Source organism: Arachis ipaensis, chromosome B5, assembly GCF_059453495.1.
Source record: "Arachis ipaensis isolate K30076 ecotype BB chromosome B5, ASM5945349v1, whole genome shotgun sequence".
NCBI lineage: Eukaryota > Viridiplantae > Streptophyta > Magnoliopsida > Fabales > Fabaceae > Arachis > Arachis ipaensis.
Genome location: NC_142440.1, coordinates 129,288,680 through 129,312,994, shown reverse-complemented (window position 1 = coordinate 129,312,994; position 24,315 = coordinate 129,288,680). Strand labels below are relative to the sequence as shown.

Genomic DNA, 24,315 nt, shown 5'->3' with positions numbered 1-24,315 from the left:
AACCTCAGCAAAAGGAATATTGATTTGCAACTTTTTGAAGACTTCCAAGAACTTTGAAAACTGCTTGTCCTTGGTCTCCTTTTGAAGTCTCTGAGGATATGGCATTTTAGGCTTGTACTCAGGAGCTTTTGGCAACGTAGGATAAGTGTCAAGAGAGTCTGGGAATGGGTTATCCGCACGCTTTGGAGGGACGTGCTCTACTTCTTCCTTCTTCTCCTCTGGAGGTTCTTTTTCAACAGGCTCCTCATTAACTTGTGCTTCCGTACTTGCCACATGTCCACTTATCAAGGTGATAGCCTTGCAGTCCTCTCTTGGATTTGGAATTGTGTTACCAGGAAGGCTATTAGTGGTCCTCTGATCAATTTCATTAACTTTTGTGGCTAATTGACCCATCTGAATCTCCAAGTTCTTGATTGATGCTCTAGTTTCCTGTCTAAAACTTGCCAATATTGCTTCCAAATCATTATTCTGCTGGGGCTGAGAAGTTCTTTGCTGAGATGACTGAAACTGGTGATTATTAAAATTATTCTGTTGAAAACTACCCTGAGAATTATTATTAAAATTTTGTGGCCTCTGAGGTTGCTCTTTCCACCCAGAATTTGGGTGATTTCTCCACCCTTGATTGTAGGTCTTAGAATAGGGATCATTATTGGGATTTCTAGGAGCACTCCCCATGTAATTGACCTATTAAGAAGAAGATTGAGCATAATTATAATTTTTATTTTGTATAAAATTACCTGTCATGTCATAAGGGACCTCTTGATGTGGATTTTGGGTGTTGACAGCTGAAACTTGCATTCCACTCAATTGTTGAGTAAGTAGATTTATTTGCTGAGACATAAGCTTGTTCTAAGCAAGAAGAGCATTAACAGCTTCCACTTCCAACACGCCTCTCTTCTGAGAGGTCTCAGAGTGCAAATGATTCCTGTTGGAGGAATATAAGTATTGGTTGTTAGCAACCAACTCAATAAGCTCAATAATCTCCTCTGGTGTCTTCTTCATGTGCAAAGAACTACCTGCAGAATTATCTAAGTGCATCTTGGACATTTCACATAAGCCCTCATAAAATATATCCAGCTGAGTCCATCTAGAGAATATGTCTGGAGGGCACTGCCCAGTAAATAGCTTGAATCTCTCCCAAGCTTCATAAAGGGTCTCACCCTTTTTCTATCTGAAAGTCTGAACCTCCACTCTTAGCTTAGTCAGCTTTTGAGGTGGGAAAAATTTAGTCAGAAAGCCGGTGACAATCTTGTCCCAAGTATCTAGACTCTCCTTGGGTTGAGAATCTAACCACAGCTTTGCTCTATCCCTCACAACAAACGGGAAGAGCATGAGTCTGTATACCTCAGGATTTACTCCATTGGTCTTTACAGTATCACAAATCTGCAGAAAATCAGAAATAAATTGAATCGGGTCTTCCTGAGGAAGTCCATGATACTGGCAATTTTTTGCACAAGAGTGACAAGTTGAGGCTTCAGTTCAAAATTGTTTGTAGCTATGGGAGTCACCACAATGCTTTTTCCATAAAGATTTGCATTAGGCGCAGTGTAAGAGCCAAGCACTCTTCTAGGCTGCTCATTCCCAACTAGATTTGCCACATTGGCATTAACAGCATTATTATGATCCATATTGGACCCTGTAGCCTTGTACAGTCTTGCTTGTTGTAAACGCCGCCTAAAAGTCCTTTCAGGTTTAGGATCAAAGTCTAACAGAGGTTTCTTGTCCTTGTTCCTGCTCATAAACAGACAGAAGACAAGAAAAGATGGAACTCTCTATGTCAGAGTATAGAGAATTCCCAGTGAGGTAACCTGTGTAAAGAAATAAAATAACAACACTAAACAATTAACTCTAGGAATTTTTCGAAAATTATAACTAAATTTAAGCTAAAAATTCAAAATAAAAAAAAGAAAAATTAAATAGAAAAATTAAAATAGAATTGATTAGGTAACATCAAACTTAATTTCAGAAATTAAAAAAAAAATAAATATTGCAATATTCGAAAATTAGGGACAAATATAATTAAAACTAAAGCAAATGCGCCTATAAAAAAATGAAATATTAAAAGAGGAATAAATAATAGGAAAAGAACGAAGTCTCTTTTTTTTATTATATATATATATATATATATATATATATATATATATATATTAAAACTACACAATAAAATAAAAGAAAAAGAAAGAAATAGGGGAGGGGGGAAAGCTAACGAAAAGAAAAAGAGAAAAATTAAAGGAACAAAACGAAATGGAAAATAAAAATTAATAATGTTAAAAGAAACTAATTAAAAGAAAAATTATCTAATCTAAGCAATCAAACAACGAGTAGTTGTCAATCACAGTCAATCTCCGGCAACGGCGCCAAAAACTTGGTGCGGAATTTATAACCCACAAACTAACCGACAAGTGCACCGGGTCGTACCAAGTAGTACCTCAAGTGAATGAGGGTCGATCCCACGATGATTGATGGACTAAGCAACAATGGTTGATTAATTTACTTAGTTAGACAAATAGAAAAGAGTGTTTGGTATTCAAAAGAATTAAACAGTAATTCAAAAATTAATAAAGCAAGCAGTAAACAAGTTGTGAATAATATATGGAGAAATAGTTAAGGCATCAGAGTTATCTATTTTTCGGATTCACTTTTCTTACTAACTATTTTAATCATGCAAGATTTAATTCATGGCAAACTATATGTGACTAAACCCTAATTCCTTAGACCTTTTTAGTCTCCTCTAAAATTCATCAACCGCCAATTCCTTGGTCACTTAATTCCAATTAGAGGGTGAAGTTCAATTCTAGTTTGTATGCCACAAAAATCCTAATTACCCAAATATAAAAGGATTATATGTCACGTATCCCATTAAGTCCAGATAATTAGAGATTTAGGAGAATATGTTTTCAAGCTGTTGTTCAAGTAAAGAGCTTTTTCAAGTTATACAAGAACTCAATTAGAACAAGGTCATACTTCCGTTCTACCCAAATTCATAAAATAAAGAACGAAAACAATTCTGGAATTATAAATCAGTACATGAATTAAAATAAAAAAATAATAGTATCAATCCATACAATAGACAGAGCTCCTAACCTTAACAATGGATGTTTAGTTGCTCATGGTTCAGAGAGAAAATAAGGATTCAGGTAAACTGTAAAGTGCAGAATGAGGTAGAAGAGAAGAGATCCTGATTGTATCTTTTCCCTTTTTTTATCCAATCCTAATTAATGTAAAATATATATTTCCTAAAACTAAATAATATCTTTTCCTATTTTTAAGTAAAATAAAGTTTAAATCAGAATTAATAGGAGATTGCGTGCTTGCTTCTTGGAGAGTTGGGGACCACTTGATTCCTTAATAGTCCACGCCTAACTTGAGAAATCTCAAGTTAGGCGCAGCCTTGGAAGAATTAATGGAAAAGAAGTATGGACTATTATACATCGTTGGAAAGCTCTGGAAGTTACCTTTTCAACGTTACTAGAATCACGTCAATTGGACTTTTTTAGTTCGAGTTATTCAGGTTTGAGTGCAGAGAGGTCAGGATTGACAGCATCATTCGCGTTCTTCTCTTTTTCCGCGGAAACTCCATCAAATCCATCCGAATGCTACCTAAAATAAACAGAATTGCACAAGGATCAAAGTAGCATCCATAGTGGCTAAAAGATAATTAATTCTTGATTAAACTCAACAAATTGAATGCAAATTCACTAGGAAAAGACAGGAAAGATGCTCACCCATCACCGGCCATGGAGAGCTTTCCAGATAAATAGCTTAATTTTGTGAGGAAAGTTCAACTTCAATAGATCAACCACGGCTTTTTCCAATGCATATAATTAGGGCAAAGCTCCAGAGGCAGATGGTAAAATAAATACCCAATTCTGTAACCTGAAGCTGTATCATATTGCTTGGATTTGTTCAAATCCCATTGCAATTTGTCCCTACTCTGCTGAATTTTAACTGGCAAAATCCTGTTTGCAACGTCTTGGAGAAATAATTCTTGAATGAGATTCTGATTCCAATTCCTATCTTCAATAATCAGATCTTTAACTCTTGGAACCAACTCAGAAATAGCCTGTCTATTTGGCATGTCAGAAATCATTAAAGGATACGGAGGAGGCAGCCAAGGATCCTCAAAGGTTCGGATATTCTCTCCAGTACCCACAGTCCAATTAAGACCTTTTTCAACAATCTTTCGGCCTTCCAGTATGCTCCTCCATCCCCAAGAAGGTAAGACTCCAATTTATGCCGTTATAGCATTGCCATTGCTAAAGTATTTACCTCTATAGGGAAGTAGGCTGTGTTACGAGTCGCCAAAACTGTTTGCCTAAAAGTGCCAGATTTTGGATTCTGAGATCTTTAAATCCAAGGCCTCCTTCTCTTCGTGGGCGAGTCATAGTGTCCTAGCTAATCCAAGCCATCCGCCTTTCAGAACCTTTTTGTCCCCACCAGAATTGAGAAAGTAGAGAGTGAATTTCTGAAATTAAACCATCAGGCAACTTGAAGCAAGACAATGTATAAATAGGAATAGCTTCTCCCACTGCCTTAAGCAATACGTGTCTACCACCTGATGATAGAAGATTGCGCTTCCACCCTTGGATTCTTTTCCGAACCTTCTCTTTGATCATACTAAAAGAAGCCTTTTTCGATTTAGAGACTGTAGAAGGCAAACCAAGATATTTATCCTGAGCCCCAATATGATTAATATTCATATAGTTAGCCAGTAGTGTACGAGTAATGGAGGGAGTGTTGTGGCTAAAGAATACAGTAGATTTATTAAGATTTACCCTCTGGCCACTAATGCTTTCATAAGAATTCAATAAATACAGGATATTTGAACATGCTTCAGGATTAGCCTTACAGAATAAGATGAAATCATCAGCAAAGAGAAGGTGGTTGACCTTGGGACATCACCTATGTAGCTGAAGGCCCTGAATTAGTCTGTTTTATTCTGCCTTGTGTAGCAAGAAGGAGAGACCTTCTGTATAGAAAAGAAAAATATGGGGAGATAGAGGATCTCTTTTTCGAATACCTCTATTTGGTTTGAAGAAACCATAGGGTTGTCCTTCCACAATAACAGAATAAGAAACAGTTGTCACTAATTCTCGAATCCACATGATCCACTGGGAGTCAAAACCAAACTTCTCCAATATAAACCAAAGAAAGTGCCATTCCACGCTGTCATATGCCTCACTCATATCTAATTTTAGCGCCATTTCATTTTCGAGTCCCCTTTCTTTGTTCTACAAGTATATGCAAACACTCGTGAGCAATTAGGATATTATCAGAGATTAATCTACCTTTAATAAAAGCACTCTGCATAGGACTAATTAGTCTATTCATCATACCCTGAAGTCTATGTACAAATACTTTAGAGATAATCTTGTAAAAGACTAAGGATAGGCTTATTGGTCTTACCTGAGTCATATCTTTAGCATCAGAAATCTTAGGAATAAGACAGATCTGAGTGTGGCTAAAACCCTTCAAAATTATACCCCCTGGAAAGAAGCTCTTAACTACTCGAAACACGTTACCACTGAGTATGTTCCAAAAGCTTTCAAAAAATTTTGCTGTCATACCATCATCTCCTGGAGCACTTTGAGGATGAATGCTAAATATTGCACATTTCACTTCCTCTATAGTCACTGGTCTTTGAAGCCTACGGTTCATGTGAGCTATAACCTTAGGTTCAAAATCAGTAAACAGAGGTTCAGGGTTCTAATGACAAGTGAAGGAAAAGATATTCTTGAAATAAGATTCAACCACAGAAGCAATACCAGCATTTAAAGTAGCCACTTCACCATCACTGCCAGTTAGTTGCCAAATTTTATTCCTTTGGGTTCGATTTCTAAATTTCTGATGGAAGAAAGTTGTATTCTGATTTCCAGATTTGAGCCATTTGACTCTAGACTTATCTTTCCAATAAGATTCCTCATTTTACAATGCTTTTTCAAGTTTTTCCTCTATTTCTGAAATTATGTCACCTCCATGAACTCCTGCTAAATGAAGTTCGTCTAATTCAGACTGTATTAAATCAATCTCCACTTCGAATTTGATCTGTGTTCTTGCTGCCATCTGACAATCTTATGCCGACAACGCTTTATTTTTTTAGCTAGGATATACATGGCTGAACCATCAATCTGTTCGTGCAAAACCTTTCTAACAATCTGCCTTATTTCATCATTGGAACACCATCTTTATCGGAATTTAAATCGCCATTTAGATCTCTCAGTTCTCATATTAGAGTCTAAGAGAAGAGGGGAATAATCCTACCTTGATTCTAATACTCTAAGAACCGTTACATTGGGATAGATGTAAAACTCGGTCAAACCATAATTAATTAAATAATAAATTAAATAGGAGAGAATATGGTTAGAAAATCTATCAATTGGAATTTGATAATTTAAATATGATATTTGGACATAGTGGATTTTTCTGAGTCGGAAAACATAGTTTTCTGCGTAAGAACGCGCACTAGAATTTTGACCGGCATACCGACTGAGATCTGTCTGGTACTGCAGCTGGAAAAATTAATTATAAGTAAAAAAGGCTAAGAAATTAGGATTTATAATTAGGACAGGTAGAAATATTTAAAATGCGATTTAGAGCGCTAATCTTAAAGGTTTTGGCCCAAAATTGGGCCAACGGACAAAACTAAGTGAACCGGGCCCAAGTGGGCCCAAGACCCAATATATATAAACATTAGTTATGAGCATTTCAGCTCATTTACCCTAAAGAAAGGAGCTTGGGGCACTGAAATGGGAGAGATGTGAGAGGTGAGGGTTCCAACCTCAATTTCAATCTTCAAATCACCATAACTTTCTCTTCGAAAATCTGATTGACGAGCCATTTGCAGCCACACATCACTCTTCTCATCCTCTATAATTCTATCTAAGTTTTGTGGTGATTAATCCACTGTCCTCTGCCCAGTTTTCATTTTTCTCTTTAAATTCGAATTTGGTTTGGGTTTTGAAGAAATCTTGTGATTTTGGTTGTTTAGGAGTGCTCTAGTATGAGCCATTGGTGAGTTCCATCAACCAATTTCGTGGGTTAAGGTAAGAAACCTTCTAACCCTTGTGATTGATCATTTTCATGAACCCTAGGTTAATGTATATATGTTAAATTGGTTATGTTAGTGTATTTGGTGATTTTGGTGCACAATTGGGAGGTTGGTGTTGCTTGAGGAGCTTTGGTGAGGCTTGGAGCTAAGGGTTGGTGGAGACTTCCAAGAAGAAGCTCAATTATTTTGGCTACAAGAGGTACAATTTAAGTTTCATTTAAGTATCGTGTGGTGTGATGAGAATTCCTTGGCTAGATGCCCCTAGGATTAAGTTTGGATTGTGCAAATGGTTGGTACTAATATGTATAGTTGTTATGTAATGAGAATTGATGATTGAGTTGAGAATTGTGTGAATTTGCATGTTTGGTGTGTTGAGAATTTGAGAAACTGAATAATGAATATTGGTTTGTGGAATATACATTTAAATTGTGAACTTGGGCCGGAGGCCATGAATTTTGGGCTGGAGGCCAAAAAGAGGTAAAGAAGGTAAGTTAATATATGTGTTGTGTGATGATATAAGAGATTGGATGGATTTTAGTTATTGAATGTGTGAATAATTAGTTTGGTTATTGAATAATAAGGTTTGAGGAATTGAGGTGTGGAATTTGATAGTTTTGGATGAAATTGTGTAGAGGAGGTAGGTTTGGTTTGGTTGAGTGTAATTATGTGAATGTGGTTGGGTTGTGGTCATTTGGACGAGTGTAAAAGAATTTGGCTTGTGAACATTAGAAAAATTGGTGATTTCTAGTTTTGGGGTAGAAAATGATTTTTGACCAATTTTGGCGGTCAGTAACTCGGTCCACGGAGTTCGGAATTCTTCAAAAATGGATTTTTATAAAAGTTTATTCAAAGATCTTTCCAACGGTTCAGAAATGGTTGAAAAAGAAATTTTGTAGAAGAAGTTATGTGTGGTGGAAGTTTGAGGTTTTAAAATAAAATTCTGTAGCTTTTTAACTTAGTAAAATTTTTGGCAGATCGTACTCCCACGCGTACGCATGGCCGACGCACAGCGTCACTTTTAAATTTTCACTCCCCCACGCGTGCGCCTGGCCGACGTGTACGCGTCGATGTACTGGTTCAAGTGCCCAGCCAAAGTTCCCGAGAGTTGTGCGGGTATTGTGCTAGTTTTGTGCGTGGGGCACAAAACGCACCCACGCGTACGCGTGGCTGACGCGCAGGCATCCCTTTACTTTTCTCCCATCCACGTGTGTGCGTGGGCAATGCGCACGCGCGACCCTGTTTTCACCCCAAAGCTGATTTTGAGTTTTCAAGCCAAATTTCAGACTTCCAATTTTCCATTCTCACCCTTTATGTCATAAATACTTATAGTATGCCTAGCGATGGAAAGAGGCTAGGAGATGTGGTAACTTGTGGAGGAAGTAAGGGGAGAATTAATAATGAGTCATGATTAATGATGACTATATGAGTTGCTGAGGGTGATGATGGAAGTGCGGTGTATGCCGTGAGCCAAAGGGCTATATTTGATAATGATTATTGGCTGGTTATGGGTTATGCCATGAGCTAGATGGCTATGATAAATATTGATTTATGGCTGAAAATAAAAATATGGCTTTGAATGATTGTTTTATCTTAAGCTCTCTTTCTCAGAAGTGCGACCAAAGAGAGATGAAGGAAGGTGAGGATCCCCTTCCTTGTTCCTCCTAGCTAGTATTTTAAAATCGTCCCCATCGAGATGGTGGGAGGTTAGGATCCCCTCCTTGGTTCCTCCTGGGCATATGAGAACATACCTCCTGGGTAGATGCAAGGGTTGTGGTTGCGTCCCACTTGCTCCAGGTTAGTTAGTATAGAGGCTCCCTGGGTGGACGCAAGGGTTCTGGTTTCGCCCCACTTGCCCCGGGTTATGATGAGTGATGTATAAAATGTGCAATCATGTGATGTATAAATGACGATATGATCATGATGAATGATTATGGAATGTTATGAATGAATGTGAAATGATTATCTGATATATGGGTTTCCCTGGATGAAAGCAGTGACTAGCCACCACGTGCTCCAAGTTGAGACTCGATACTCTGCTGACCCTATGTCGTAAGTGTGGCCGAACACTGTGAAAGTTCCGGATGAGCTCGCCCCCGTGGATAAACACCAGTGTGGGTGTTGTATGGATAAACACCGGTGTGGGTGTTGTATGATTATGATTATGATCATGTTTATGATTGAGAATAACTCGAGTTGGGGATGCACAACAGAGGGACAGTCCAATGGTTAGCTACCAGGACTTGTCGGGTTGGCTATATAACCGACAGATGATATCATCAGCCATAGGGCAGGCATTCATCATTTGCATATCTTTGAATTGTTTGGGTTTGCCTATTTGTTTTGGATTGCTATATCATATATGCTATTTTACCTAATTATATGCTACTTGTTCTACTTGTACTTTAATTGTGTGTTACTTGCCTGTATTGCTTGTGTTTGTACAACTGAGAGGTCCCTCATGCTGGTGTCGGTGGACGCTGAGGGCTGTTCTTGATGAGATGAATTGATGATGTGATTGAATAATGAGTATGATTATTGAATGAGATAATTTGAGCTTCTTGGGTAGACGCAGTGAAGTGAATTCACTTGCTCCAGGTGAGGATATGATGTATTGATATAGAATTGCTGAGACAGAATAAATGGTGATGGTTTTGTTTATGACTATGATTCTGATTTGTTGGAGAGTTAGAGGGAGTTGAGGAGCATGAAAGATATGTTTTAGATTTAGCATTCCCTTATGACAGTTGTCTGTTTATCGATTAGCGAGAACATAGGGTGAATATCGGTGAAATGAAGTTAGGATGCTTAGTGAGTTTTTATTGCAACGCATTGTATTTATTTGGCACTTTTACCGTACTGGGAACCCATGGGTCAGGGGTTCTCATTCCGTATATATCTCTTATTTTTCAGATACAGGTCCAGGTACTCAGAAGTGAGCTATGGTTCATCTGAGAGATGGCGAAAATCTTTATGTTCTCTACTTTATATTTTTCTTAGAATCTCTCCACCTTTATTTTGAAAAGCTTACATGATGTATTGGACTCTTTTGAACTTGCCTATAGAGGCTCTTATGTTTCTTTTGGGAGAGATTAGGAGATTCTGTTGTCAACTACTGTTATATTGTACCCTAGCCGACCTAAAATTCGCGGGTCGCGACTAGTGGCTATTTACTTATGTTATATATCTATATATTGTCCTTCTTTTATTCTCCTTTATGTCTTCAACCGTATATTGCTTTCGAGTTCACGCTTTAAATTTTAGTTGTCGATACGTGAGTGATACGACTTCGCGATTCTATTTTTACTCTTTTCAGGCTTCTCGATTAATACTCCTTTCAATTATACTGTATTTATGTAATAAAAATCCACCTTGAGAGTCGTACCACATTATTATCATTGACTTATGACTCGAGCATAAGAATTTGAATATTAGGGTGTTACAATAGAGTTGCTGCCAATCAACTCCTACCAGGAATCGGTCCAGTCTTTCCTGTATCAACTCATCACCACTCCGTCTATTCGACCAAGTGAATGGTCTTCCTACCATACCAATATCAATAAGGGAATTATCATCAATAAAACTGTTAAAGGTTTCAATAGAATAAGAAGATTTAGCACCCCCACCTACTTTCTCCAATTGATTAGAAATGGCATTAAATTCACCCATTAACACAACCTTATCATCGAACTGTTAGGTGACTGAAGTTAATTAAGCAAACTGAGCCATTCTATGTTGATCATTTGAAGTGAGATAAAAACCTAGAGTACCATAGGGATCATTAGAACCAGCTATCAGAACTGATGCCGCAATAAAGAATCTACCATGCTGTAAAATTTGAACAGTGGAACCATCCCACCATGCCATTGCCAAACCCCTGATAATCCATCCGGATCCATAGTGAACCATTCCTTGAAACCACTAGATCTTAGTTTTTCTTTAACTTGTTGAGATTAATTTTTTGTTTCACAGATAAAACCAACCTCGGGGGAGAAGGATTTGCAAATCCCTTTAAGATTGTGGATTGTCAGGGGTCTCCCCAAACCCTGACAATTCCACGAGAGCAGTTTCATATTTCTTTGGGTGCCACTTGAAGGTTGGAACCCTCCACCGTCATAGCATCAAAGATAATATCATTGAGATAAATTTTCTTTGAAATATCTTCAGTACCATTACATCCACTCCTCCGTTTGAAACCTATCACAGACTTTTTGGCAAGTTGTTTCAGGTTTGGCTTTTTGTTCTCCTTTCTAAGCTTGGATATGACATTGTTATTGTGTTGGACATTATTCATGGGATATGATATCTCCAATAAAGCATTAGAAGAAGAATTAGTATCAGCAGTCATACCTGTGTTTTCTGATTCACCCTCATTTTCTACTCTAGAACCCGAATTGGCAGTAATTTTTCATTATTTTGTTTTTTCTGATCATCTTGCACACTCAATTTTGAAAAACTATCAAAAGCCAATCAGGTGGAGATTTTTTCTTCGGTTGAGCTGGAATAATACCATCCCGAGGTTGGTTAGGATTGACGGGAGCTCTCTTTTCAGTTAAACGCCTATCGACTTGATCTGCCTTAAGCCATTCACTAGCTCTATCTTCCTTGATATTGTTTTGGGCAGAATCATCAATAAAAAATTGGCAGTTCTTAGATTCATGCCCCAATTTTGCACAATAAGTACAGAACACACCTATACGTTCATTGCGTACTCCAATTTCCAGCATTTTTTGATTAGGATCAAGCAATTTCAGTGTATCCCTCACTCTTTTATCACCGTTCAGTTCTACTTTAGCCTTCACTATGCGTGTATCTTTGTCTCTAACTTCAAATAGAACAACATCTTTAATTTGACCAAGTCTCCCACCCAATTTTCGGTCAACCTCAAGCGTTTTGTATTGTTTAGGCAATTCCCAAAATTGTGCCCATATAGGAAAAGAAGAGATGTGATTATCCTCCATGTTTATTGATTGCTTCCATCTGTGAACATGAATAACAAAACTCTTGAATAACCAAGGCAAACCTCTCTCAATTCGAGTCACATCAAAGTCATTCTCAAAGAAAAATTGAAACCGGTTCCTGGATTTTTTGACTACTCTGAATCCTTCTGGTTTATTCTATATTGCATAGAGAGCTCCTTCCATGGTACCTACGGAAAAGATCCGATCTGAGAAAATCCTTCCGAGCAGGCTCCGTGTATAGGCTTGAATTCATTCGAAAATATCTTCATAAGCTAAAACGATCAAATCATCCTCATGGTCACTATCAATTATATGAGAGTTTTGAGTCTTTGATTTATTGTTCATGGTGTAGAAAAAATTAGAAATGGTGTTTAATGATTCCAGGGAGCAATAAGATATATGGCATGAGTGAATCAGAAAATAGAATGAATTAAAAGAGGAATGAATTGGGAGAGAAAACGAAAATTAGGAAACTAAGTGGAAAAGAAATTAAGAGAAGAAAGTAGAAGAAGATGGAAAAGACTTTGAAGAAGAAAAGACAAAGAAATGTGTAACCATGGAGGCCCCGCAGTAATATGAAATCTATTTGTAACGTGTACGGATTTATATCTATTATAGAATTGTTAACAAAGTTAATAATAAGATAATATTAAAATAATTTTAAAATATTCAAAATTTAAATATAATATTTAACATAAAAAATATTAGAAGATCGTTAAAAATGATTATTTTTATTGTTATTTTTAATTATTAGTTTAATTTGTTTAGTTTAATAATCCAATAACATATCTTAGTCTATTATTCATATTCTGACCTAAAAATATATCCAGGCCCCAAATAAATAAAAGTCCACCCAAGAGAGCTGGCATCATCTATACCTACCCGACCTCATAGAGGCCAGGCACGACAACAGTAGTTCAGTCCTACTTATCTAACTAACTCCTAAGATATCTCCCATTTATTTAGAAGGGAGATCTCAACAACTCCCCTAGAAAAAGAAAATGGTTATCCACCATAAAAGATGGAACTACACTAAAGGTGGTTATCTATTATATTATAAATACACTAACATCCTCAAATATATTCATGACCCAATCTATTAAAAACCTATTTTAAACCCTTGCTAACTTAAACATCAAAATTCCTTGCAGGTACCACCCCCTACCTCCTCACGAGGAACTCAGACGGTGGCACTTCGACACAAGTAGAAGTTGGATGCTACCCTAAAGGAAGTTTAGATCTCACGTTCAGGCCCAAAAGCAACCTCATTTTAGGTAACCCACAGAACATTGGCGCCGTTGCCAGAGACCTGGAAGTCTACACCCCACTATGGCGGACAATCAGATCGAAGACGGACACACAACATCCGATTCAGAACCCGAACCTCATAACGATGACCGAGCACTCATGATACCTCTGCGACATGATAGAGCAAGTGGTCCTAATTGGGAGGGAACATCGGGAAACCCCCTGCCTAGGAGAGTTAATTCAGAAATACATCCCCTAGATAATAAAGAACTCCTGCATGCAACAGAAATTATGGGACTCGTACATGGGCACCATGGCCGATTAGAGCAACTTGAGCAAGAGATCGAGCGACAAATGGAAGCTGAAAGAGACTTGTGAAAGGAGGTGCGACAACGAAGAGAGCTAGAAGAAAAGCTCTTGAGATTAGAAGTTGACTTCGAAATCGGAGCAACCATGCAGATCAGGAGGAAGGCCCTCTTGGAGGAGAAGATATATTCATATAAGAGATCCTGTGGGTTAGGGTTCTTAGGAACTTTAAAAGCTCCGGCATAGACCTATATGACAGAATGACCGACGCAAGACACCACCTTAACAATTTTAAAAGTCGAGTGTATTTGGCTGATGCGTTTGATGCAACCCGCTGCAAAGCTTTTTCGACAACGTTAACCAAAGTGGCGATGAAGTGGTTTGATAGTTTACCACCTAGGTCAGTAACTTATTTTGACAACATTGCAAGAAAGTTTTTCACCCACTTTTCAATTCAGAAAGATAAAGTCAAGCATGCTCCTAGCCTTCTAGGGGTTAAACAAGAAGTCGTAGAAACTCTCCGAGTTTATCTGGAATGATTCAACAAATCTTGTTTGGAGATTTAAAATTTACCTACAGAAGCAGTGACAATGGGTTTAGTTAACGGCCTTAGAGAAGGGCCGTTTTTCTCAATCTATATCCAAGCGACATCTGACTTCTCTGTACAAAGTACAAGAACGACCGAAAAAGTACATCAACATGGAGGAAAATTTCTGACTTAGAGAGCCAACTCCAAAGCATAACCTTCCTTATCAAGCTTGAGATAAAGATAAAGAAGCAAAGAAAAAGGATGAATACAATTCAGATAAGCCTTGAAGATACCATAATTACATCCCCACTCTAGTTTCTCTTGTCGACATCTACAGGGAGATTTGCCATACTGAAAAATTTCTCCCCCTCATTGCATCAAGAACAAGAAAGTTGGAAGCCAGACGGAATAATATGAGTATCACAAATTATATGGACATTTCACCAATGATTGATATGATTTGAAAAATGTAGTAGAAAAACTTGCTAGAAAAGGTTAGTTAGAAAGATACCTCACAGAAAGATCGAACGATCTAGGAAAAAAGAAGAGGGGTGATGAAGACAGGAGTCGGTGAGATCAGCCAACCGAAACCCCTGATAGGCATATCCACATGATAGTTGGAGGATGTGCAGGAGGAGGGGTAACTAAGTCTTCTCGTAAAAGACATCTAAAAGAAGTCTACCAAGTCGGTGAATAATGCGAAGTTTCTGATTTACCCACAATCTCATTCACCAAAGAAGACGCTCAAGGAATAACCCCTGGCCATAACAATCTTGTCGTAATTACAACGATACTCGCCAATGCAAACTTCCAAATAACTTTGGTAGATTAGGAAAGCTCGGCCGACATATTATTCAAACCTACTTTTGACAAGCTCGGGTTAGAAGAAAAAGAACTAAGAGCCTATCCTGACAATCTTTTTGGTTTAAGAGACATGCCCATTTGACCTTTCAGCTTTATCTCCTTGCATACCACTTTTGGTAAAGGTTTGAAGTTTAGAACTTTGAGTATAGACTACCATTGTGGTCGACGTGGCATCGGCCTACAATGCCTTGATAGGTCGGACAACTTTGAACAAATTAGCTGTGGTCATTTTCACTCTTCATCCCTACATGAAATTTCTGAATTCAGAGGAAATCGCTACTATAAGAGGAAATCAGAGGTTGCCGCAAAAATGTTATAATGAAAGCTTGAATCTACGGGGAAGCGTTAAGGAAAAAGAAGTCAACACCATTGAACTGGGTGGTGTCTGAGTACGAGAAGAGATACGAGCTCAACTTGGTGGAAAGACTGAAGAGGTTTACATCAGAGATCAGGCAGAAAAAGCAAGCATAGGAGCTAACCTGGATAAAGAATTGAAACTATATCTCGTTAAGCTCTTACAACAAAATTTTGACCTCTTTGCTTGGAAAACTTCCGACATGCCTAGGATACAACCCGATCTCATGAGTCACAAGCTCACTATCTACCCGAGCTCATGATCTGTTCAACAAAAGCGACGAAAGCTCAGGCTCGAAAGAGCACAAGTCGTGGTATATGCACATTAAGCAACTTTCGACGTATATAAAAACCAAAAGCCATAGTTGCTATTTTCACTACACTTTCGGGAAGTGACATATAACATCAACTTCGAGCATGCTTAAAACGAATCATGAATTCATCAATCGACTCCCAATTATCGTGCTTCAAAGCCACTAAATAAGTGATTGTTACATTCAATTCCCCTCTATAAAATTGGGAATGAAAAGCACTCTCCAACTGTGTCCAAGTTACAATCGAATAAGCCTGAGATTTGAAAACCAAGTAAAAGCATTCTTCCTTAAAGAAGAAAGAAAAAATTTTATTTTCAAATTTTCATCATTTGCTAAATTGCCTAATTCAACCATATATTGAGTGATATGCTCAGTAGTCGATCCACCAACCTCTCTAGCAAACTTTGTTATTATCTTATGATTTTTTACACTCCTAGGTACTTCTGCCATTTGTACGATAGCAAGAAATGTAGAAACAAAGTATGGTCGATTCATAAAACCCATATTGAATCCGATCCTGTTGAGAACATCTTTGTCAATTCTCGTAACTTGATAAATTTCACCACGTTGATTAACTCGCATTCGAACCAATACTTCATTTGCATTCTGATTGCGTCGAACTACTCGAGGGATATCTTCACCTAAGTGTATATTTTCATCCCTATTTCTAGCCATGTTCTCTAAATCTTCTGGGTTTACTTCAACATTTTGTCAATCATCATTGTCATAGTCAACAATTCAGACAATCCGCTTGACTTGTCTAGCAAGACGTTCAAACTTTGTCTCGTGATCAGCCATCATGAGATTCAAGATAGTAGTCATCCGTTGAGTCAATAAATTGACCAAATCATGATGACTTTCATCGACATGCTGTCGAAAGGTCGCTATCAAACCCATGCTATTCAATGTTGTATCTACTTGATAATCACGGACAAACTCAGGATGTTGTAAAGATAGTTGATTATTAACTACCCCTGATGTACTTCCAAATTGAATTGGAGGCCCGTAATCACCCATTGGTGGAGTATAACCTAGAGGGAGGCCAAAAGGAGGCTAGCCTACAGTTACTGGCGGTTGCGTTTGTGTTGGAGAAATTCGCAGAAGTGGATAGGGATGGCAAAAACCCCCGGCGGGGTGAGTATCTGCGGGGATTTACCCGCTGGGAGGCGGATATGGGGATAGTTTTTTACCCGCGAGGATGGGGCACGGGTACCCGTATAATAAACGGGGCGGGGATAGAGGTCCCCCCGTGGAGACCCCTTTAATCTCTGCCTATGTAAAATGACTAAAATGCCCCTTAATATATATATATATATATATATATATATATATATATATATATATATATATATATATATATATATATATATATATATGAGGGGAGGTGGAAACCCTAGCCGCTATTACTCTCACTTCACAAACCCTAAATCCCTCAATCCCTCTGAACTCTGAAGCCTCAAATGGTCAAACCCCATCCTGCTGAACCATGCACGGAGTCGTGGACGGCCACCTCCCACCCTCAATCCTTCACCACTACCTCCTAGTCTCCCACCTCCTCAGTCCCTCTCCCTCACCACCACCTCTCAGTCTCTCATGCACTGTGGATCTCAGTCAAGACACCGTCAGGTCACGCACACCGGCACACTACAGCAAGGAGCCTGTCATCTTCGCCGTCGTTGTGTCTTCTCCTGGTCACGAGTTCGTCCGCGTCATTTGGTCGGGTCTTCTCGTCGTCGTCATCCGGGTCATCTGGTTGCCTCTTCGCGTCTTCTCGTGGTCGCCGGTCGTCACCTGTTCTCTGTTGGGTAAGTCACAGAATATGAAATCTTTGTTGTTTATTTTGATTTTGAAGGATTTGTTATAATTTCTGTGAGTTAGGTTAAGTATAATTTATATTTTTTATGCTGAGTTATTGAGTCTGGTTTCTATGATTCTAAAATTCTTATTATTTTACTTTGATATTGATTTTTTTATGTTGAATTGTTGAATCTGATTCCTATGATTCTGATTTTTCATTGTTTTCTTTGATTTTGAAGGATTTGTTACAATTTTTGTGAGTTAGTTTAAGTATAATTTATATTTTTGATGCTGAGTTATTGAGTCTGGTTTCTATGATTCTGAAATTCCTATTATTTTATTTTGATTTTGATTTTCTGATGTTGAATTGTTGAATCTGATTCCTATAATTCTGAATTTTTCATTATTTGCTTTGATTTTGAAGGATTTATTATAATTTCTGAGTTAGGTTAAGTATCATTTATATTTTTGATGTTGAGTTATTGAGTCTGGTTTCTTTGATTCTGAAATTCTTATTATTTTACTTTGATATTGATTTTTTGATGTTGAATTGTTGAATTTGATTCCTATGATTCTGATTTTTCATTGTTTGCTTTGATTTTGAAGGATATGTTATAATTTTTGTGAGTTAGTTTAAGTATAATTTATATTTTTTATGCTGAGTTATTGAGTCTGGTTTCTATCATTCTGAAATTCTTATTATTTTGATTTTGATTTTGATTTTGATTTTCTGATGTTGAATTGTTGAATCTAATTCCTATGATTCTGAATTTTTCATTTGACTCCTATAATTCTGAAATTTTCATTATTTACTTAGATTTTCTGATGTTATAATTGTTAAATTGTTGAATTTGATTCTTATGATTCATTATTTGTTGAATCTTTTCGATGTAGGATTTAAGTAAGTTGGAATCTACCATCATTACCATTACGAGATGAAAGGAGGATTGAAAATTATGTTTTTACAATGTAATAAACTTTGTTTGGTTGTTTATAAATATGTTTGGTTATTTATATTTGTTGATTATTACTATTTAAGTCTTTAAAGATTATGAAAATTATGTTTGTAATGAAAATTGATGATTATTTTTAATTATTCTTAATTTTTTTCATTTTTTTCAATTTTTATTAGTTTTTACAAAAATTCGCAGATATCCACGGAGACCTAGGTCACCCGGCAGATACAGGGTCCCCATTGCCCGTCGCGAGGATGGGGCGGGGACAGGGATTGGGGGCGGGAGGCGGGGGCATGTCCCCTCCCATGGGACCCGTTGTGATGGGGAAAAATCGTTGGTAAAGAATTTCACAAAAGTAATCGCGTTGCAAGTATAGATCTAAACCGACAATTAAACCTGATGAGCGGATAATTTATACGCTTTTTACCATTGTTTTTAGTGTGTTTGTAGTATGTTTTAGTTACTTTCTATTATATTTTTATTAGTTTTTAAATAAAAATTACATTTCTAGACTTTACTATGAGTTTGTGTGTTTTTCTATGATTTCAGGTATTTTCTGGCTGAAATTGAGGGACTTGAGCAAAAATCTGATTCAGAGGCTGAAAAAGGACTGCAGATGTTGTTGGATTCTGACCTCCTTGCACTCGAAGTGGATTTTCTGGAGCTACAGAAGCCCAATTGGCGCGCTCTCAATTGCGTTGGAAAGTAGACATCCTGGGCTTTCAAGCAATATATAATAATTCATACTTTGCCCGAGATTTGATGGCCCAAACCGGCGTTCCAAGTCAGCATAAAAATTCTGGCGTCAAAACGCCAGAACTAGCATAAAAGCTGAAGTTAAACGCCCAAACTGGCATAAAAGCTGGTGTTTAACTCCAAGAAAAGTCTCTACATATGAAAGCTTCAATGCTTAGCCCAAGCACACACCAAGTGGGCCCGGAAGAAGATTTCTGCATTAATTACTTATTTCTGTAACCCTAGGCTACTAGTTCTCTATAAATAGGACCTTTTGCTATTGTATTTTCATCCTTTAATCATCTTTTAATCATGTTTTGATGATTGAACCCTCTTGGGGAGGCTGGCCATTCGGCCATGCCTGGACCTTTTGTTTTTCAACGGTGGAGTTTCTACACACCATAGATTAAGGTGTGGAGCTCTGCTATTCCTCATGAATTAATGCAAAGTACTATTGTTTTTCTATTCAATTCAAGCCTATTTCTTCTCCAAGATATTCATTCTCACTCAAGAACATGATGAATGTGATGATTATGTGACACTCATCACCATTTTCACCTATGAACGTGTGCCTGACAACCACTTCCGTTCTACATGCAAACAAGCTTGAATGTGTATCTCTTGGGTTTCTAATCTAAGCTTAGAACCTTCGTGGTATAGGCTAGAATCATTGGTGGCCATTCCTGAGATCCGGAAAGTCTAAACCTTGTCTGTGGTATTCCGAGTAGGATCTGGGAAGGGATGACTGTGACGAGCTTCAAACTCGCGAGTGTTGGGCGTAGTGACAGACGCAAAAGGATCAATGGATCCAATTCCAACATGATCAAGAACCGACAGATGATTAGACGTGCGGTGACAGCGCATTTGGACCATTTTCACTAAGAGGACGGGAGGTAGCCATTGACAACGGTGAAACCCAACATAAAGCTTGCCATGGAAAGGAGTATGAATGATTGGATGAAGGCAATAAGAAAGCAGAGGTTCAGAAGGAACAAAGCATCTTCATACGCTTATCTAAAATTCTCACCAATGAATTACATAAGTATCTCTATCTTATTTTATGTTTTATTCATATTTTAATTATCTTAAACTCTCTAACCATTTGAATCTTTCTGACTGAGATTTACAAGATGACCATAGCTTGCTTCAAGCCGACAATCTCCGTGGGATCGACCCTTACTCACGTCAGGTTTATTACTTGGACGACCCAGTACACTTGCTGGTTAGTTGTGCGGAATTGTGAAAAAGAGTTGAGATTACAATTGTGCGTACCAAGTTGTTGGCGCCATTGATGATCACAATTTCGTACACTAAAACCTCAATCAACTTTAATTTGTTTGTCACTTAAGCAAACCCAATAAAATTAACCGAAGTATTAAACCTCGGGTCGTCTCTCAAGGAATTGCTGGGAAGTGTACTTATAATTGGTTATGAGATTGTATCTTTTTGGGTTTTGAAATGAGGAACAAGAAAGTAAAATAACAAGGAAATAAAATAATAGTTAAGAAAAGTTCTAGCAAGGATTGATAATTAGAAGTCCTATTCCCATTATCATAGTCACTTGTGATAGTAATTGCCTTTTGCTCTCAGTTAGTTAACCTCTAACAATTGAAGGTAAGTCAAGTGAGAAAATCAACTTGAATTCACAAGTCTTAATCAAAGACTAGAGTTAGTGAAGCTCAAGCCAACTAGCAAGTTTCAATCACCAACCAATAAGAGACTTATGATGATTCAAGAGTCTCCAATTAATTAATTCATGCTAAGAATATAAAAATCTAACTAAAAACCCTCCCAAGCATTTTATCAAACACTTGGAAGGCACAACATAAAAACATAGAAAACTAATAAGGAATATTAAATCTAAACAACCAATTGCAAACATCAATAATAACAAACGAAGAAAGGAACAATAATTATGAAATACCTTAAATTGCATTAAATAGAAAATTGAATCTAACATGAGAATTCATAAACCAAAATAGCAACATAAAGAGATCAACAAGAGAAATAGATAACTAAAGTACTAGAACAAATAAAAGTAGAAGAGAAACTAAATTGAACTAAGATAGAAATCTGAAATTGAGAAGAATTAAAACTAAGAAACCTAAAACCTAGAGAGAGGAAATAGCCTCTCTCTAGAAAACTACATCTAAACCTAAAATTATGTGAATGAATGTTGAATGATTGATTCCTTAATTCTGCAGTCTCTAATCAGTGTTTTTGGGCTTGAAACTGGGCCAAAAACAGCCCAAAAATTTCCCTCAGTGTTTTCTGATACGTGCAGCACGTGGCTCTGTCACGCGTACGCGTCGCTGAACTTTTGCAAGGTCACACGTACGAGTAATCCACGCGTGCGCATCGCCTAATTGCATGGAAACTATGGAAAAATGCATATCATTTTGAAGCCCCGGATGTTAGCTTTCCAACGCAACTGGAACCGCCTCATTCGGACCTCTGTAGCTCAAGTTATGGTCGATGTTAGTACGAAGAGGTCAGGATTGACAGCTTAGCAATTCCTTCAATTTCTTGTATTCCTTCCACTTTTACATGCTTCCTTTCCATCCTCTAAGCCATTCCTGCCCTATAAACCTTGAGAACACTTAACAAACATATCACGGCATCGAATGATAATAAGAGAGGATTAAAATTAGCAAATTTAAGGCCAAAGAAGCATGTTTTTAATCATAGCACGAAATTAGGAAGGAAAATGTAAAACATGCGAATTCTATGAATAAGTGTGAGAATAATGGATAAAATCCACTCAATTAAGCACAAGATAAACCCTAAAAATGGGATTTATCAATCTCCCAACACTTAAACATTAGCATGTTCTCATGCTAAGCTCAAGAGAACTAAAAGAGTGAAGAGGAATGGTAGGATTTATGAAATGCGACCTATCTATATGAATGCAACTAAATGTAAAATACTATTGCCTACTTGGTTAAAAGTAAATAACTCTTCCAAGAACAAATATAAACTAGATTCTACTAAATCAAATCTCAAAATTAAAGTACAAGTAGACTTGCAAGAAGAAAGCTCGTGAAAGCCGGGAACAAAGAATCGAGCATCGAACCCTCACTGGAAGTGTATACACTCTAATCACTCAAGTGTTTAAGGTTCGATTCTCTCAATTCTCTACTAACTTTGCTTTCTAAGGCTTGCTCTTCTTCTACCAATCAACAAAAATTGAATGCACAAAATACACATATCAAGAGGTCTTTTAAGGATTGTAATGGGGTTAGGGTCAAGATAGGAATGTATTTGGTCAAGTAGACTAAAATCTGAATCCTTAATTAACCCAAACTTTCCGCCTAACTTAGGACAATCCATGTAATCAAAGTACAAAACCTAACTCTCCATTAACCATGTTTTCCACATATTCATGCATCCTAATTTTGAGTACAGCATATATGCATTGCTATCACCATTTACTTTGAGCATTTTGTCCCCTTTTATTTATTTGCTCTTTTTTCTTTTCTTTTTCTCTATTTTTTTCTTTTTTATATTTTATATTTTTTCTTTTTCTTTTCTTTTATTTTTCTCAATGCATATGATTAAAATATTGAATGCATGAACATGTCCTCAACATTTTCATAAAGATACACACACCCAAAACTCAGACCAAATGTTTCCAAACCCAATTTCTCCACACTTAAATCATGAGCACTCTCACTAGTCTGAGCTAACCAAGGATTCAAATTAAGGTCATTCATTGTCTTTCGCTTAGAGTTAATGATGTGCTAAAGTAAATAACAAATGGGGTTAAAATGCTCAACATTGGTTTGCAAAGGATAATGAAAAGGTTAAGGCCATATGGGTATGTGAGCTATAGTGGAACAAGGCCTCAATCATGTAAGTGCATGCATACATCAAATAATAGAAATATAGAATTAAGCAAGACATTGATTACAATTTTAGAGAGAACAACACACACTAAAATTAAAATATTGGTTGATGAAATGCAACCAATCGAATAAGCTCAAAATCTCACTGGTTTTGTGTTCTAGCTCTAAACCATGTTCCGAAATAAATTTCTTCAAGCAAGTTTAAAGAGTTTTAATTTAAATTAGTGAAATGCTATAAAAATTTTCTTGAAAAAGAATTTGTCACTTCAACCAAGTAGTGGTAAAATATGCACAAAATCAAGCAAACATGCAATCAAACATGCAAATGCAACAATGAACTAACAAAGAAAATAAAACATTGGTGTTGAGAAGAAAATAACTAACCCACGGAAGTCGGTATCGACCTCCCCACACTTAAGATTGCACCGTCCTCGGTGCATGTAAAGAGGTGCAAGTGGACGGGTTGCTACACTGATGCTTTTCTCCAAAGATTGTGCAGATGGACTTGTCTGTCGTCCCGTTGAGAAGCTTTTCCTTTCCCTTCTCGGTTGCCATCCTGAAAGAAGAGGAAGAGGAAGAAAGGTAACCCAGAAACAAAGATAGGAAAACAAATAAAATATGAGTAGGTTAATGCCAAATAATGAGGGTCTCAATTACATGGTAGCTACAACATGCAAGTGAGAAAATAGTAGAAGCAAATGACATAACAATAGTGCAAAAATTGAAATAATGGGGGAGAGAGTGTGGATAATGTAAGATAGTATAAGTGCATATCAATGCAAATGGAATACAAGTGTCATAAAAATTAGCATTAACTTATAATTAATAATACCCAACAATTTAAAACAAGTCACGAAGCACCAAAATAGCGTAAGAAAAGATGCAACAATTGAATAAGAACATTTAACACAAACGAAAAAATAATAAATGTAGAAAAGAAAATAAAAACATGCACAAAATTAAAATACAGTGAATGAAAGTATGCAAATAAATTAAGTAAAATAGAATGAAAGAGAATAAGGATGAGAAGTTAAAGAAATGAAGAAGAAGAAAGTAAGAAAGGAGGAAGAAAGAAGGAGAAAGGAGAGAAGAAAGGAGAAGGGAATGAAAACAGGATGCGATGCGCGCGCGTGCATCATGCGTACGCGTGAAAACTGAAGTAGCCATGCGACACGTGAGCATCGGTCACGCGTACGCGTGACTACTCGCGCGATTCCACCACAGTGGCAGCTCAAATCTCTGTTCAATTCACTATTAACGCCGATTTTCATGCCCACGCGTATGCGTCGCTGACGCGTACGCGTGGATTGAAAAATTTGCAGGGAACGCGTACGCGTGGGGTGGCTATACGCTCAACACCC

The 24,315-nt window shown here is 37.3% G+C and overlaps 1 non-coding gene across 1 annotated transcript; it reads left to right on the top strand.

Moving 5' to 3' along the window:
- Window positions 1–1,093: 1,093 nt before the first annotated feature.
- LOC148565765 (small nucleolar RNA R71) lies at window positions 1,094–1,200 on the top strand. Its single transcript, XR_015884946.1, has one exon. It is a non-coding gene; the product is annotated as a small nucleolar RNA R71 (small nucleolar RNA).
- Window positions 1,201–24,315: the final 23,115 nt, after the last annotated feature.